This window comes from Schistocerca cancellata, chromosome 8, assembly GCF_023864275.1.
Source record: "Schistocerca cancellata isolate TAMUIC-IGC-003103 chromosome 8, iqSchCanc2.1, whole genome shotgun sequence".
NCBI classification, from domain to species: Eukaryota; Metazoa; Arthropoda; class Insecta; order Orthoptera; family Acrididae; genus Schistocerca; species Schistocerca cancellata.
Genome location: NC_064633.1, coordinates 26,943,297 through 26,958,145, shown reverse-complemented (window position 1 = coordinate 26,958,145; position 14,849 = coordinate 26,943,297). Strand labels below are relative to the sequence as shown.

At 41.7% G+C, this 14,849-nt stretch overlaps 1 protein-coding gene across 1 annotated transcript in view; it reads left to right on the top strand.

The window, feature by feature from the left end:
- The window catches only part of LOC126095051 (serine protease HTRA2, mitochondrial), a 247,630-nt gene that overhangs the window by 148,670 nt on the left and 84,111 nt on the right, over nt 1–14,849 (top strand). The window lies entirely within an intron of this gene.

Sequence of the window (14,849 nt, the reverse complement as noted above, 5' to 3'; positions counted from 1 at the left end):
CTGCGTTCGACATATCCGCAATGTCAGCTACTACATTCGACTGAGAACTCTCAACAACTTTCTCTTGATCAATACCACCGGTCTAGCATTGATCCATTTGTGATGAAATTCGAATATTCTTATTACTTTGGGGCAAATGTGCCTTGCTTCTAGTAAGCATGCATTCAGGTTCCTACTGCCGAGAGGTTTCACCTGCTCGTCATCGCAATGACACACAATTCTACACTGAAATTTGCTCTGGTGAGCCGCTAGTTCTAATTCCCTGACAACGTGTATCAAATAAAAGCAATTCTAATCTACGATAATATAAAAGAGCTTCAAATAATCTTCTATCCCACACGTTAACACAACGCCGTTCTCCGTCAGGAACAGTCAACGACTTGAAACAGAAGTCACAACAACAAATAATGAAAATACAAACAAACAACATACAAAAATTTCAAATTAAATACATCAGTACTTTTAGTGCCAACAATTCTTATGGTTACGCGAGTCTAATTTTCCTCAATTCACCAAATGAATTTCAACATGGGAAAACAGAAATCTTGTAGCGGAAATCGCATCTGGCAATTAATTCAGGATCCTCTGCAGTGGTCGCCAAATTGCAACAGTGCACTGGTCTTGCGGTTTGATTTCAAAGGCTATAGGCGACTGTAAGCTTACACCTTGACAGCAGTCACTTTAACCTGTAAGCCCTCCACTTGTCTAACCGGTAATGTGTCTGCTAAATTGATTCTCCACTCTGGCAGAGGTTGTTGTTGCTAGCCTGCATTGGAGGTTACCACTTTTATCAGAATCACAAATAAAAATTGAATGCTAAAATAACTGAATGAAATAGTGACCATTGCATTATTGTAGTGAATTATTGAAGGATAATATAACAACACAGTCTGTCATACAAAATGGCAAAAGCTTATTGACCATAAAATAGGTTAGTTAACACAAGTTAAGCGAGATGAGAAACAAATCATGAACTGTTGCCAACACAAAAAGAAGCAACAAATAATCGGCACTCCACTGGATGGATTTGGTTGGCAAATTCCCCGAGCCAGCCGGGAATCGAACCCGGGGCCAGAGGATTGACAATCCGTCACGCTGACCATTCAGCATAAACTTAGATGAATTTATTTTACAAAGAAGTTATACTACGTAGATACTGCTGAGAACAAGTGGCGAGACTGTGATGCTGTTTGCCGTAACAAGTCGGAGCAGCAATATAGTACCCCTTTCTTGATGCGTAGCACTGTCTCAGGTGACAGTCACTGTGCAAGCGTCTGCAGAGTAGTGATACGCGGCGCCTGTAATCCGTTATTGTGGGCACTAAATAGGCAGTTGCAGGTAGGCGATCTGTTAGATGGTACGAAAATACTCTCTGATAGAGCCCTGAACTCTCGGCAGAATCTAAAGAGTGACACTCCCATTCGCCAGTCATACCTTGGACCAATTTGACTCACGTCAAGACGGCAGACCTGATACGAATCAGACTGTCCACGGCAGAGCGAGTTGTCCGAAGTGACTGAGGTCTAAATTATCGGTACAGCTAAGATATCGCCACAGGATCTCCAGTCAAGACCAGTGCCAGTGTGAAGTCTTGCACAGGACGAGTGTCGCAATTGCAACCCACTCCTAACCAGAGCAACATCAGAATACCCTCTCCAGACCGGAGTCTGAACCAGAAGCAACTTCTTCGCTCTCCCCTCTCATCAAATCTTGATAAACCCGCAAAGTGCACCCAAGCAACCACGAGAGTTTCATGCCAATCACAAAACTCCACGAGTGTCCTGTCTCCCCTCTATCTCATCTGCTCTACGCTCCAGCTAATCCTAACCAAAGTTAATAACATTCTTTTGCCTGCTGGAGAAGCAGCCAATTGCTGATTCATAAATTTCCGTGCAGGGAGGAGAAGTGTTATGCTTCGGAATTGTTTTTCCCATGGCCGCTTTAGTCGGTGTCTTTTGAGTTTTCGTTTAGGACTAAAGTGTACTACACAGTTATCACAGAAATCTTAATGGACAAACGTTACAGCACGTTCGACCAGGGGCCTCAGCTAAACGCTTTTGTGCCCCAACACAGACCATTTCAGAACCGCTATAGATGTTGCGTTCCATCCTAAGATTCTTCTGAAGATCTGGGGCTTCCCAAAAAACTCGGTAGGCAGATGGATGACACCACATTATGGCTCCATCGATAGTGTCTGGTCCAAGATGAATATCGAAACTCGCGGATTTTTATGGTCACCAGCTCTTTACACAATAGGCGTTTATGACACTTGCAAGCTTGCTACTCTCTTTTAGAATCTGAACTTCAATAAAAATGGCGAGGTAATGTTAATCAGAATACAGGGAGAAGTTGTGATCTAAATGACAATAGATTTATTCATCCTTAACATCACAAGACAACAGAAACGACTAAAGAAACGTCACACAAACATTTTAATTTGACGAACGCTTTCACTAACATGGGGTCTATGGTGGACAAAGTGATCAGCTGGGGATCGACACACGACCCTAACCGGAACACTAATCGCTTTATCTGACTTCATACACGTGAATCTGGGTTATGGCGATCTGTTATTAATGGCGCGCGCCCGAAAAATGCAAGTAAGCGGTCTCGCGTTCGGTTTATTCGGAACACAGGTACTTCCCTATGAGTCTCTGAACCCCGGTGGATTCCAGTGTGCAGGTGGACCCGTTTGCTGGTCTGCCAAACCAATTTGAGCCCATGCCACGACTATGCATGACAGAATATGTCAAATGTTTAGACGGAAGACTCATGACAAATAAGTACACCCACGCATCGCTCATTGCGTGGGTGATGCTGGAAGCGGTACCTCTGTCGGCTCAGAAGGTTACTGGCACAGACTCTAAGTGGCACACTAGCAAAAGACACAAGTCTCACCGTTTAGGTAGAGACCTGCAGTTCTTTACTAGTGAAGCGCCATTACCAGAGTGATCTTCTCTTTCTGTCCGCTTTCCTCCTCAGCTCGGTAGCCAAAAGCCCATTTACATAGACTTCCCCCACTTTAGCACAAGCCAAGCTGGAGCGTGGCATTCGAAGCTGGGAGAGTTCCCTTTGCTCTGCATACACCTATTTGACCAATCAGAGACTTTAAAGTTAATTGGGAGAAAAGGAAAAAAGATTCAGCTTCATGGCCTCTTTCCCATGCGTTTAGGCCGTGTCTTTTGCTAACAACATGACCGGGATGGAACCACACCCCGCCATAAAGAGCTGTTGCATCCATTTCGAAGTTTCCAAAGAACGGCCATAAACTCTATGAAAGCCTCGTGCATTCACAAGAGTCTGGACGTCTGGGCGCCAGTGACCTGTCCCACGGGCCTATCCTCTGCTTTATTGTTGGTCTACAATGCGCTGGCCATTGCAGCGGCGACTTCTCGTCGCTAATCAGTCTACCTGTACACGGCTGCCTACCGACCGCCGTCATCCAAACGTGTCTGCACAATGAAACCGCGCAACTCGGCCATCCGGAAATGTTTCCACCCAGGTTCCACAGAAAAAACGCGCTTCCCTCGGCCCACCGTCGCCGTGCTCTTACTGCAGTCGTTTAAATCGGCACCCTGTTCCATTGAACGCAGGCAGAGCTTACTGTTATTCCTTCCCTAGATCATGCAAGCAAGAGCATTAACTACTGCCCAACATTTCATTGTGGTGTATGAAGTCAGATTGCAATAAAGGGCCGCGTGGGGTTAGCCGAGCTGTCTGAGGCACTGCAGCCATGGACTGTGAGGCTCGTCCCGGCGGAGGTTCGAGTCCTCCCTCGGGCATGGGTGTGTGTGTTTGTCCTTAGATAAGAACATGAAGCGGCATAACACCGAATCAGAAGTGAGAGTGCCCTGCAATCTCTCACAACCTCCCCGTTCCTCTCAAATTTATTCATGGGGAATGTCACACTTTGAAAGGTTAGTGTGACATGGAACAGAATAAATTGTGATACTTTAGTTGGGTCATTATCAAAAAAAGAAACATAATTCAATTTTTGTCCACCATTAATCCCAGCACAATGTTATCCCCTGTCTTTACCACATTCAACCAGAGGTCATCCATACACTCTCTGCTGCATGACTACAAAATTAAAGTCGGAAATAAAAATGTGCTGGGCATACCAACAGGTCATATTCTTGAAGACCCAGACTTACATGACAATTTCTAAATGGTTACAGGGTCATGCAGACATTTATGTACTCATTCATCCTGAAATTGGGACCAGAGAAGGCTATACCCTAACCTGAATATAATATTGTTGTCTTGAGGATTCTCTGCCTCATGGAAAATTACTACCCCTGCTCAGTTATACACATGGCAGCATTCATTCCTTGATAGAACATCAATAACAAACACTTTCACATTCACCCAAAATAAAAGATTTCATGTGTGTTATCTGTGGAACTTGTTTCTCTAAAATGTGTGACTCTGTCCATTAAGTACAAAGATATAAGCGTCAACGCAACAAAACAACATATAATTGACATAAAACAAGTGAATCTTTACTCAAAACGAAAAAATAATACATGAGATCATTAAAGAAAAAAATAAAACTTGATAATAAAACATAGCAAATTCTTATGATCAGCCTTCTGTCCCTAATAAGCGCTTTGAGATGCACTTTTCCCTAATGGCTGCCCATGGTTTCCAAGCCCCAAACGTCCACTGCCAGATTTATTATTGGACAACCAAACCACCTGCTTGTTTTCAACTCCAGAAAATACTATTCGAAACAGAGTTACCATAAATATTCCACCTGCATTAACAATGTAAATGCAGCCATCATTGCCTGCTTATGTTGATAACTTTTCTGTCATCTCACAAAAATTATATCTATGGTATAATAACAACGTTAAAGAATTGTCTTGAAGACGAAAATAAGTGAGAGGCTTATCCTCTTGCTTTGTCCTCTCTCAACGATGCCACTTATTACTAAAGCACAGATAAGCTTTTATAGCAATAATTTTTTGAATTACTGCAGTGTGCTATCTGTCCAGTATGTGTTTGTGGAGTTCTATGGATCAGCCGAAATTGCATTAATAGCGATGGCTATACTCGGATTTTGCTGCAATTTATATATGAGACCTACAGTAATGTCACATGATGATGATGATGAAGTCCCATACTCCGTGACAGAGCGTAGGGAACGATGCGGGAGACCTGCACCGTCGTACTAGGCAAGGTCCTAGCGGAGGTGGTTTGCCATTGCCTTCCTCCGACTGTAATGGAAATGAATGATGATGATGAAGACGACACAACAACACCCAGTCATCTCGAGGCAGGTGAAAATCCCTGACCCCGCCGGGAATCGAACCTGGGACCCCGTCTTCAGAAAGCGAGAACGCTACGTCCATGTATAAATGGTAGTTTTAAAAATATGATTGTGCGAGGAGGGTGATCTTGTTTCTAATTGGTCCAGAGAGAAAGGGTGGAGAAGAGGTAAGTGCTTGGCGCTTAAACTGATAGAAATATTTATCCTGAGAGGTGTCCATAGATTTCCTCTGGTGAGTAAGTGTGTATCTGCGACATACAACTTGTTTGCCCAGGTGGTATGCCCTCTATCTGAAGGTCTGAGTTTCTTATGTGTCAGCCACCACAATGGAGACGATTACACATACAACCAAGCAACTTCCTCTACCATGCCTGGGGAGAGTGTGTGGCTTAGTCTTGGGCAGACATGTGGTGGATCTCTGTGGTCGTGTATTTGGTGATAGCCACGGCCTCTTGAAGATTTCAATATCCTACCAGCATCTAACTTGACTTGCATTATTCGGCGAATATAGTGGTGGGGAGAGGTCATCATAATTTGGGTGTACATTAAGAGCAGTCTTTGATATTTCCACCGATTGGGATCTGTTTGCCCTATTACCATGGGCAGATATCCCTCAGTTAGATCTATATAGCAGCAGTGTCTTTCGTGTCAACTACCAGGCGAGAGAGAATTACTCCTGTTACAATGCAACTATTTTTGATGGCTCTCGATCTTCCACCGTAACCGAGTCCATCAACATGAGGTAGCAAATATGAGGTAGCCAGGGAGGTGGAAACGTGGGTTCTACTATGCCAAGACTGCTTGGTAGCTACAACAGGAAAACACAGCTAATTATTAGGAGTACAAAATATTATTATTTAATATTTATTACTTAACTTTGGTTGGCAATTATAGAAGACGCGACTAAACTAAGCATCTGTAGAATGACATAATTTACAAGTCACAAATCTTGCAGTGACGAATTAATTTCTCGCAATCTTGAATGTCGAATCCGGTGAATTTGAAGACTAACTTGGCACTGGGCTACAAAGACTTGATGGCAGCAATGACTGAGCTGCAGGCCATGACAGACTAACTTCGGCGCTGGCCGACCAATGAGCGCGGCTACGAACTGTAGACTGGCCCAACTGCACAACTCTCCTGCTGTACATGAAGTGGCCTAGCGGCGCCTCGCGGCGGGCATAAGTACTACGACTGGCTGTGTACTCTTTGGCTAACACAGCCGTTCGTCTGTTCCGTTTAGTGAGAGAATCGCATCCGGCGGATCTATCTCTCAGGCGGCGGTGTGGTCGTATGCCTGACGACATCACGGTTTTGACAATTCGTGATTTGTGGGAAGGGTGTGGGGAAGTGTTAGCAACTACTGCCCGCATGTTAGACTCTGAGGGGTGGCCTATCCTGCAGCGACATGCTTTCTGCTGCAGGGGTAAGCGCTATTTCAAGGTGCGTTTATTTGTAGCAGTGTGTTACATGGGGTGTCTTTGGTTATAATCATCAAAATTTTAATATGATGTCACACCATCGAGTAACGTAGTGCGATATTCCTTATACAGACAGTACTGTTGGTTAGAAATAAGTAGTATTTATAGACACACACACGCACACACACACACACACACATACTAGCAATGTAGTGATGGCATAACAATGATACATAAATTTGACCATGCTGCATTGTCATTGACTGAGAGCATCATGAAATCAACACAAAACGGTGCTGTGACATGATGTCGAGATCAGTGTGTTGGAACCCATGTAATTGGATAAAATGCGTAAAATTGTGGAAAGCACGTGAAAAATATGTAAAATCTGGTAGGAATGATAGAGAGAGTACTTATGTATCAGGCCAAATGTGGTCTCTGCTGGTACCTCAATGATGTGATATTAAAGTGGTATCAACAAATAGAACTTAGGTGATACGACTCAGTCTAATTTAACAAACAGACACAGCTCACAACCTCTTCCTATGCTCTTCACTGAGGTGTCGCAGTTATAAAAGCTGAAGCTGGACAGGGGGTGCTACAATAGCAATGATAAATATTTTGGACTCATTCTGTACTGTGATGATGTTGGCAGAGGTTGAGAGCAGTTGGTCAGAAATGGCTTAATCGAATAAAATATGTAAAGTTGTGGACAATACAATATATTTGAGGTAAGTTGGAGGAATCATAGTATTTACATTTGTGCCAGGGTGTGGTCTCTGCTGGTGCCTCGGAAGGGGAAATATTAACTGGTATTTACTTATAGAAGCCAAGTGACGTGACTTAACATAATTTTTTGTTAACAGATTGACACAGCCTAAAACCTCTCCCTCTGCTGCCCAGCTTTAGAGTGACCCACACCCACTCCTGTTACGAAAGATGCAGATGCAGAGGGAAGAGGGGGAGCCCGTTTCCTGTTGGTCTATTTGCTTTCCCGCCATTTTATTGTGCTTCTATTGTTTGAGAGTATTTTCTCGCCGTTTTATGTCATCTGACCGCTATACAGTTATGTCATAAGCTTGAATACAACTCATACAACTGCAAAGGATTTTGTGGATGGGGGGGGGGGGGGAATTCTCCTGTCTGACTGTGATCAATAACCAGTGTTTCTCTGGGGGCAAAGGACAGGGGATGAATTTGTATATAAATTGGCTGAGTGAGTTATTGACACTGGTTGGGTAACCTGATACAAGATGTATAACATGACAACAGATGGGACAGGACTGCTGTCTCAGCCAAAACCCATCTTGATATACTGCTGATATTGACGATATGCTTTCAGATCACAAGTATCCAGATACCACTATGTAGTGCAGAATTCACCATGTAATATCAAGAGAAGCGGATCTGCCAGTATAGAATGAGGTGGGAAATATTGTGTTGTGAGTAGAGAAGCAGTAAGAGCAGAATCAGTTACTAAGGAGAGCTCAGTGACTTTGAACGTGGACTATCCATTGGATATCAACTGAGTAACTCATGAATCAGGGACATTTCAGCCCTTCTAAAGTTTCTCGGGTTGTCTGTTGGTGACATGATTGTGAAGTGTAAGTGCTGTTTGAGTTGGTGTAAAGAGGGATGCCACTGGATAGTGGATGAGCAGAAACAATTGATCTGGAGTGATGAATCAAGCTATCGTCTGTGCCAATCCGATGGAAGTGTTAGGGTTTGGAGAATGCTTGAGAACATTGCATGCCGACATTTGTAGTGCCAAAAGTAAGGGTCGGAGGAGGTGGTGGTACAGTCTGGTGGTGTTTTTCGCTGTTAGGTTGTGGTCCTCTTACTGTGCTCAAGAAAACGATAAATGCGAAAGGGTACGGACACCTTTTACAGCATTGTGAAAAGTGAACAGTCGAGGAACATTTCGGAGGTGACGACTGTTTCATCTTGAGAGTGCACCCTGACATAAAGCAGCATGTATACAGCATCGTTTTTGGAGAGTAACATTGCTGAAATGAGTGATCTGCGCAGTGTCCCGACCTGAAACCAATTGAACACGTTTGGATTGTGTCAGAACGTCGACTTCGCTACATACTCCAGCGTCTAACAATACTACCTTCTCTGGTTTCGCTTCTTGAGGAAGAATTGGCTGCCAATTCTCCGCAGACATCAGACATCTCATTGAAAGTGTCTGCAGCAGAGTCCAAACTATTGTACTGGGGAAGGGCGGACACACCTCACATTATTGTCCACTAATAGGTGTCCAGATGGTGTATGTATATATGTTGCCTGTTAGCATCTGCGTCTGGTTCTTCAGCTGACATTTCTTTCGTGACTTTACTAACGCTTAGGCAGCCTGAGTGGTTGGCATTGCCAAAGCTTCACACTCCACTGCTGGTGCCGCACGAGTGGGGAGCTCAGGGCCGCATATTACATCTACCTGTCACGTCAACAACTGTGGGCTTTTCCCAGGTCATTGCAGCTGTGGTTCTCCCCTTTCTAGCTGTAACAGCATGGGAATACAGGATCCGTTTAGATTGACGCTTTCCTCTTTATTGTTGAATCTGTTGTTATATTTGTAGGTGTATATCGTTTTTCTGGACGAGCAGAGGTGGCAGCTCTTCTCCTTGATGAGATGCAACACATGTGAAGCATCCTGAGGGGCAATGGGCACTCCACCAGTTGCATTCTGAGTGTTACGAAATCTAACTCTCGGCGAAGTGACACATCGGAAGAATAAATATCCGGTACGGCCTTTTCGCTATGCATTCCCAGAATCGGCCATATGTTGTGCAGACACTGCATAAATACTATCTACAAGCCAACCAAGAAGATGAAAGAGTGTCTTATACAGGCGAAGGACGAAAGGGGCTCGCCTTAAATGTCAGAAATATACCACATACTCTGCAGATTTGGGAAAGTCTATGTGGGAATGACTGGACGATTTATTAGCACTGGCACCATCGAACAAATACGGTGTTACAGGTTGGGATAGGTGGAGAAATTAACCACAATGGAGCATGTGCTTAGTGAGATGAAACATAACAGCTAACAGATTCTCACCCACTTTAAATTAAAAGCATATGTTGCATCTTGTTACGATAATTCCAAACTCAGAAGTATAATCAATTGGTCATGTGAAATATTGTATCTGTGAAGTATTATACACATATATTTCGTGAATTTACTGTGAAGAAAGCTATTTCAAGTTTAAGTTGACCTGTTACCTGGCGGTACTATATTTTGCGATTGACTCTGTCAAAATCAAATTTACTTTGTTAGCTTGCTGAATTAAAAAAAATGAATGACATTATTGCAAAACGTGTATGTATAGATCCTGCGAGGTCGTTGACTTACGCCAGTATTTCAGAACTTTCAAAGAGGCCACTGTGACAATGAGTTTAGTAATAACAAGATGACACTTTCTTTTGGGCAAAGATCTTTGGAGGTGGCAGAGGACTTTTTCCTCTGTTTGGTGTGGAAGGATAACAGCTGTACAGTGGTATGATGGCTTTTCTTAGTTCTGTTGCAACAGTCGCAAGGTATGAATAAAATATTTTGGAAACTATAAAAACAATATGTGTAGCACAAATTAATGGCATATAACTGACAGCCTAGTCAGTAGTCGTATTACCAGAAAATCTCAACTCTCTTTTACACAGTGGCAGAAGCAGAACAACTCACAGCACCATTGTTGGAGAAAGACGGAGAGGAACATTTCATCTGGTGGAGGAGCTGGTATCAATGTAAGATTCTGGCCAGGAAAGTGCTCACATAGTTTTTAAGTTTCAGGTATACCAAAAGTAAATACATCAAGATTGACATGAAATTTGAGCAAAAGAAGATTGTGACAAAGGCGAACAACTATTCTCTACAAATTCTACACAGAATTCGATCGTGAGTATAGCAGCCTTTGTCATCTACCGATTGAGCAGCAACAGCATCATCATCTATACCAAGGTGTCTCAAGAATGTTTTTGTTCAGATGTGAAAAGTGCTAGTGAAGCTGTGTCATGTGAAGGAATTTGTGTTTTGGATGACATCGTTATTTTGTGATTTTATCTTGAGTGATTAGTTAGATCTCGTTTTGTAGTTTGAAAAAAGAAAGTGGAAAACCTAAATGCAGAAAATATCCAGAGGAGAGAGGAGGAGGTACTAAGGACACAGCAAGTAATTAATGGTGTCAATAGTATTCATGACGACCAAGCTAGTGATTGTGAGTCAGAAAGGGAAGCTGAAAAAGACAATGACAGTAGCACACGTCCATCATTTCAAGGACTGGATGAACATAAGGCAATAAGCAGTAGAGATGGCTACACGTTCAGTAGACTTGCCAATTTAATCAAACTCACTTCAACACAATAAAGTTGAGGGATAAGTAAATTAAATAAAAAAACTAGAAAAACAAGGGCAAAAGCTAGATTAGTTAAAAAAGTATGCACAGGAGCAAGGGGAAGCTCTAAAGGTTGTTCATAATGATGTTGACCACATTCAGATTACTGTCAACATCACTGTAGGGATAACCAAATTTGTTGTGAAGTTACAATTTTGAACGCAGATCATAAAGAGTTCAGTGTGAGGTTTGAGGAAGTTGAAAATAGAAATGCAGACATTAAAAATAGGTAGTAGATGAGATTAACAAAAATAAAATATCAGCAATGCCCTGATTAAAAATGAGAGCTCAGCTTTAAAGAAAAGGGCAGATGAAGTAACTAAAACAGTTAACAAAAATTTCTCAGAAGTCAGAAGCGGTCTAGATGCATGTATCAGCAATATTTTCAACATAAGATCAAAGAATAGAAGAAAATACAATCACTAAGAACTTTTGCAGTAGTGGTAGTAGTGTTTGGAGTAATATAAATGTTAAAAAATTTCCAGAAGACAACAAAATCCATCTAATTTTACAGTCAATATGTCAAATAACTTAAAGATTAAATTAGTGAAAAAGTTTCTAGATGGTGAGGCCTTATCCTGGGAAAATCAAATCATACAGTCTGATATGAGTTTTACAGAGTTTCAAAAACATTTTATGAGTAAGTTTTGGTCAGATATTAAACAGCCAAGAATAAAATCAGAATTCTTAAATGGACTGTGTTTTAGGGATGGTAGTGGTCATATGAAAACATTTTTTAAAGAACAAATTAAAACATTAATACACTTTGACAAACCATTAGATGAAATGATCCAAGTAGATGCCCTTAAGAGATGTTTACCACTATGGACCAGATGATTCGATAGAGCAATTTTTAAGATAGATATGTTAGACATGGTGTGGGAGAGAAATGAAAGAAATAAAGATAGAGCAATAGATAATGAATATTACCAAAATGGCAGTTTTTCTAATGATCACCATGAAAACAGAGACTAGAGAAGGAATAATAGGAACCCTTATCAGGATAATAATGTTAACCAAACAGATAATTGCTGGAATGGTGAGAGGAGAGGTGATGACAGGTGAGGTAACACTGGGAATGATAGGTGTAGTGAAGACAAAGACGTGAGTGATGGAATAGTCAGTATAACAATAATTGTGATAGGAATTTTAGTAACTGGAGCTCTCAGAACAGAAGGTACCACCTGTAACACTAAGATTTGCCTCAGTGGTGACCTGTTGGCTTGAGGCAAGGAGAAGTCACTATCGAAATCAGGTCAACAGCAATCTCAGAATGGACAGAGATAGTTTTAAGAGGACATGTCAGAATGGACATGACAGCAAATCACATACAATGAATAAAACAGAATTTAGTGGACAACATTGGGAAGGTATTCTAGGTGAAATCAAGGAAGAGAATAGTAAGAATCAATCTGAAATAGAGTTTAGTAGTGATATTTTGACAAATTTGTGTGCTGAATGTATTAACAATAACGAAGTGACGAATTTTGATGAATATAGTTTAGTGAGATTAACGTATAATTTTGATGTAGATATGCTAAGTGAATCTGTTGGTGCTGAAATTGAAGGTGTAGGGTCAAAGAGTCATACCTTATGAGGGAAGCAGAGATTTTAGAGAACTGCCTGAATGACAATGATGTTAATGATATTTGTACTGAGGATAATAATGGATATGCAGAGTGTTTATGTGATTATAGTGCCAATGATGATTCTTCTGATGCTCATAATACTTCACTGTGTGGCAAATTAGATGAAACGATTTATATGGAGATTAAAAGTGAACATTTATGGAAAATGATGATAAGAGTTCAATTGTGGGTTTAGATGATGGTGTTATATTAGATGGGGATGTACATGATAGTTTGCTCTTCCCAGTAAATGTCAGTCATATTGTGTCCGCTTGCTTTACTAAAAATAAGAAAAAGGTTTAATTAGTGATGAAATACTGAATGTTGCTAGTGATCACTGTGATAATGTTAACAATGATAAGCCAAACACTAGACATTTTAAGGAAGATTTGTCAAAATATGCACTCAGGCAATGAAGTGAATGTTGCTTCTGGTAAAAAGCCATCTAGATGTATTGTAGTTTTGGAAAGTTTGCGATTAGTAAATAATGATAAGGTTTCAGACAGAGAGGAAAGAATGAGTTTTAGGGAAATGGAGGAAGATCGTTTATATGAGAATGATAAAGAAAAAAACAGAATGAACAGGGTAGCCCTTATATTACTATGTAGATTGATAATTGGAGAGGTAACTATCTTCTGGACACTGGGAATTCCATTGCTTTCCAGAATGAGATTTTCACTCTGCAGCGGAGTGTGCGCTGATATGAAACTTCCTGGCAGATTAAAACTGTGTGCCCGACTGAGACTCGAACTCGGGACCTTTGCCTTTCGCGGGCAAGTGCTCTACCAACTGAGCTACCGAAGCACGACTCACGCCCGGTACTCACAGCTTTACTTCTGCCAGTACCTCATCTCCTACCTTCCAAACTTTACAGAAGCTCTCCTGCTTCTGTAAAGTTTGGAAGGTAGGAGACGAGGTACTGGCAGAAGTAAAGCTGTGAGTACCGGGCATGAGTCGTGCTTCGGTAGCTCAGTTGGTAGAGCACTTGCCCGCGAAAGGCAAAGGTCCCGAGTTCGAGTCTCGGTCGGGCACACAGTTTTAATCTGCCAGGAAGTTTCATATCAGCGCACACTCCGCTGCAGAGTGAAAATCTCATTCTGGAAACATCCCCCAGGCTGTGGCTAAGCCATGTCTCCGCAATATCCTTTCTTTCAGGAGTGCTAGTTCTGCAAGGTTCGCAGGAGAGCTTCTGTAAAGTTTGGAAGGTAGGAGACGAGGTACTGGCAGAAGTAAAGCTGTGAGTACCGGGCGTGAGTCGTGCTTTGGTAGCTCAGTTGGTAGAGCACTTGCCCACGAAAGGCAAGTCCCGAGTTCGAGTCTCGGTCGGGCACACAGTTTTAATCTGCCAGGAAGTTTCAATTCCATTGCTGTCATGTCGAAAAAATTGAGAGATAGAATAAAGAACAGTAAGAACTTCACTAAATTTCTTGTGACAGGTGCCTGAATAAGAAGAGCTGTTGGTAAGAGTAGCAGATTAACCATGACACAGGTTTTACTGGAGTTCAAGATCAATAACATTAGCTTTGTTCAAGGATGCTTGGCAACTGAGAAGTTAAGTGAAAATATGATTCTGGAATGAGCTGGATAGTGAAAACAAAAGTGAATTTTATATGGAATGACAGGAAAATAATTTTTACTGGCCCAAAGATTGGGCCATGTGGAGAATCTAGTATTGTAATATTAAACATTGATCACAGTAATCAGACTGAGGGATGGAGGTAGACGAATCTGGAGATAAAGGTTACTGTTAGAAGGATGAGGAATACAGTAATGATGAAATGAGTAGTAATTCTTATGGTGAACTTGCAGCTCAGCTTTAACCCCAGAAAACAGAAAAGAACTAGGATATTTTCTGTGGGAATACACTACTGGTCATTAAAATTGCTACACCAAGAAGAAATGGAGATGATAAACGGGTATTCATTGGACAAATATATTATACTAGAACTGACATGTGATCACATTTTCACGCAATTTGGGTGCATAGATCCTGAGAAATCAGTACCCAGAACAACCACCTCTGGCTGTAATAACGGCCTTGACATGCCTGGGCATTGAGTCAAACAGAGCTTGGATGGCGTGTACAGATACAGATGCACATGCAGCTTCAACATGATACCACAGTTCATCAAGAGTAG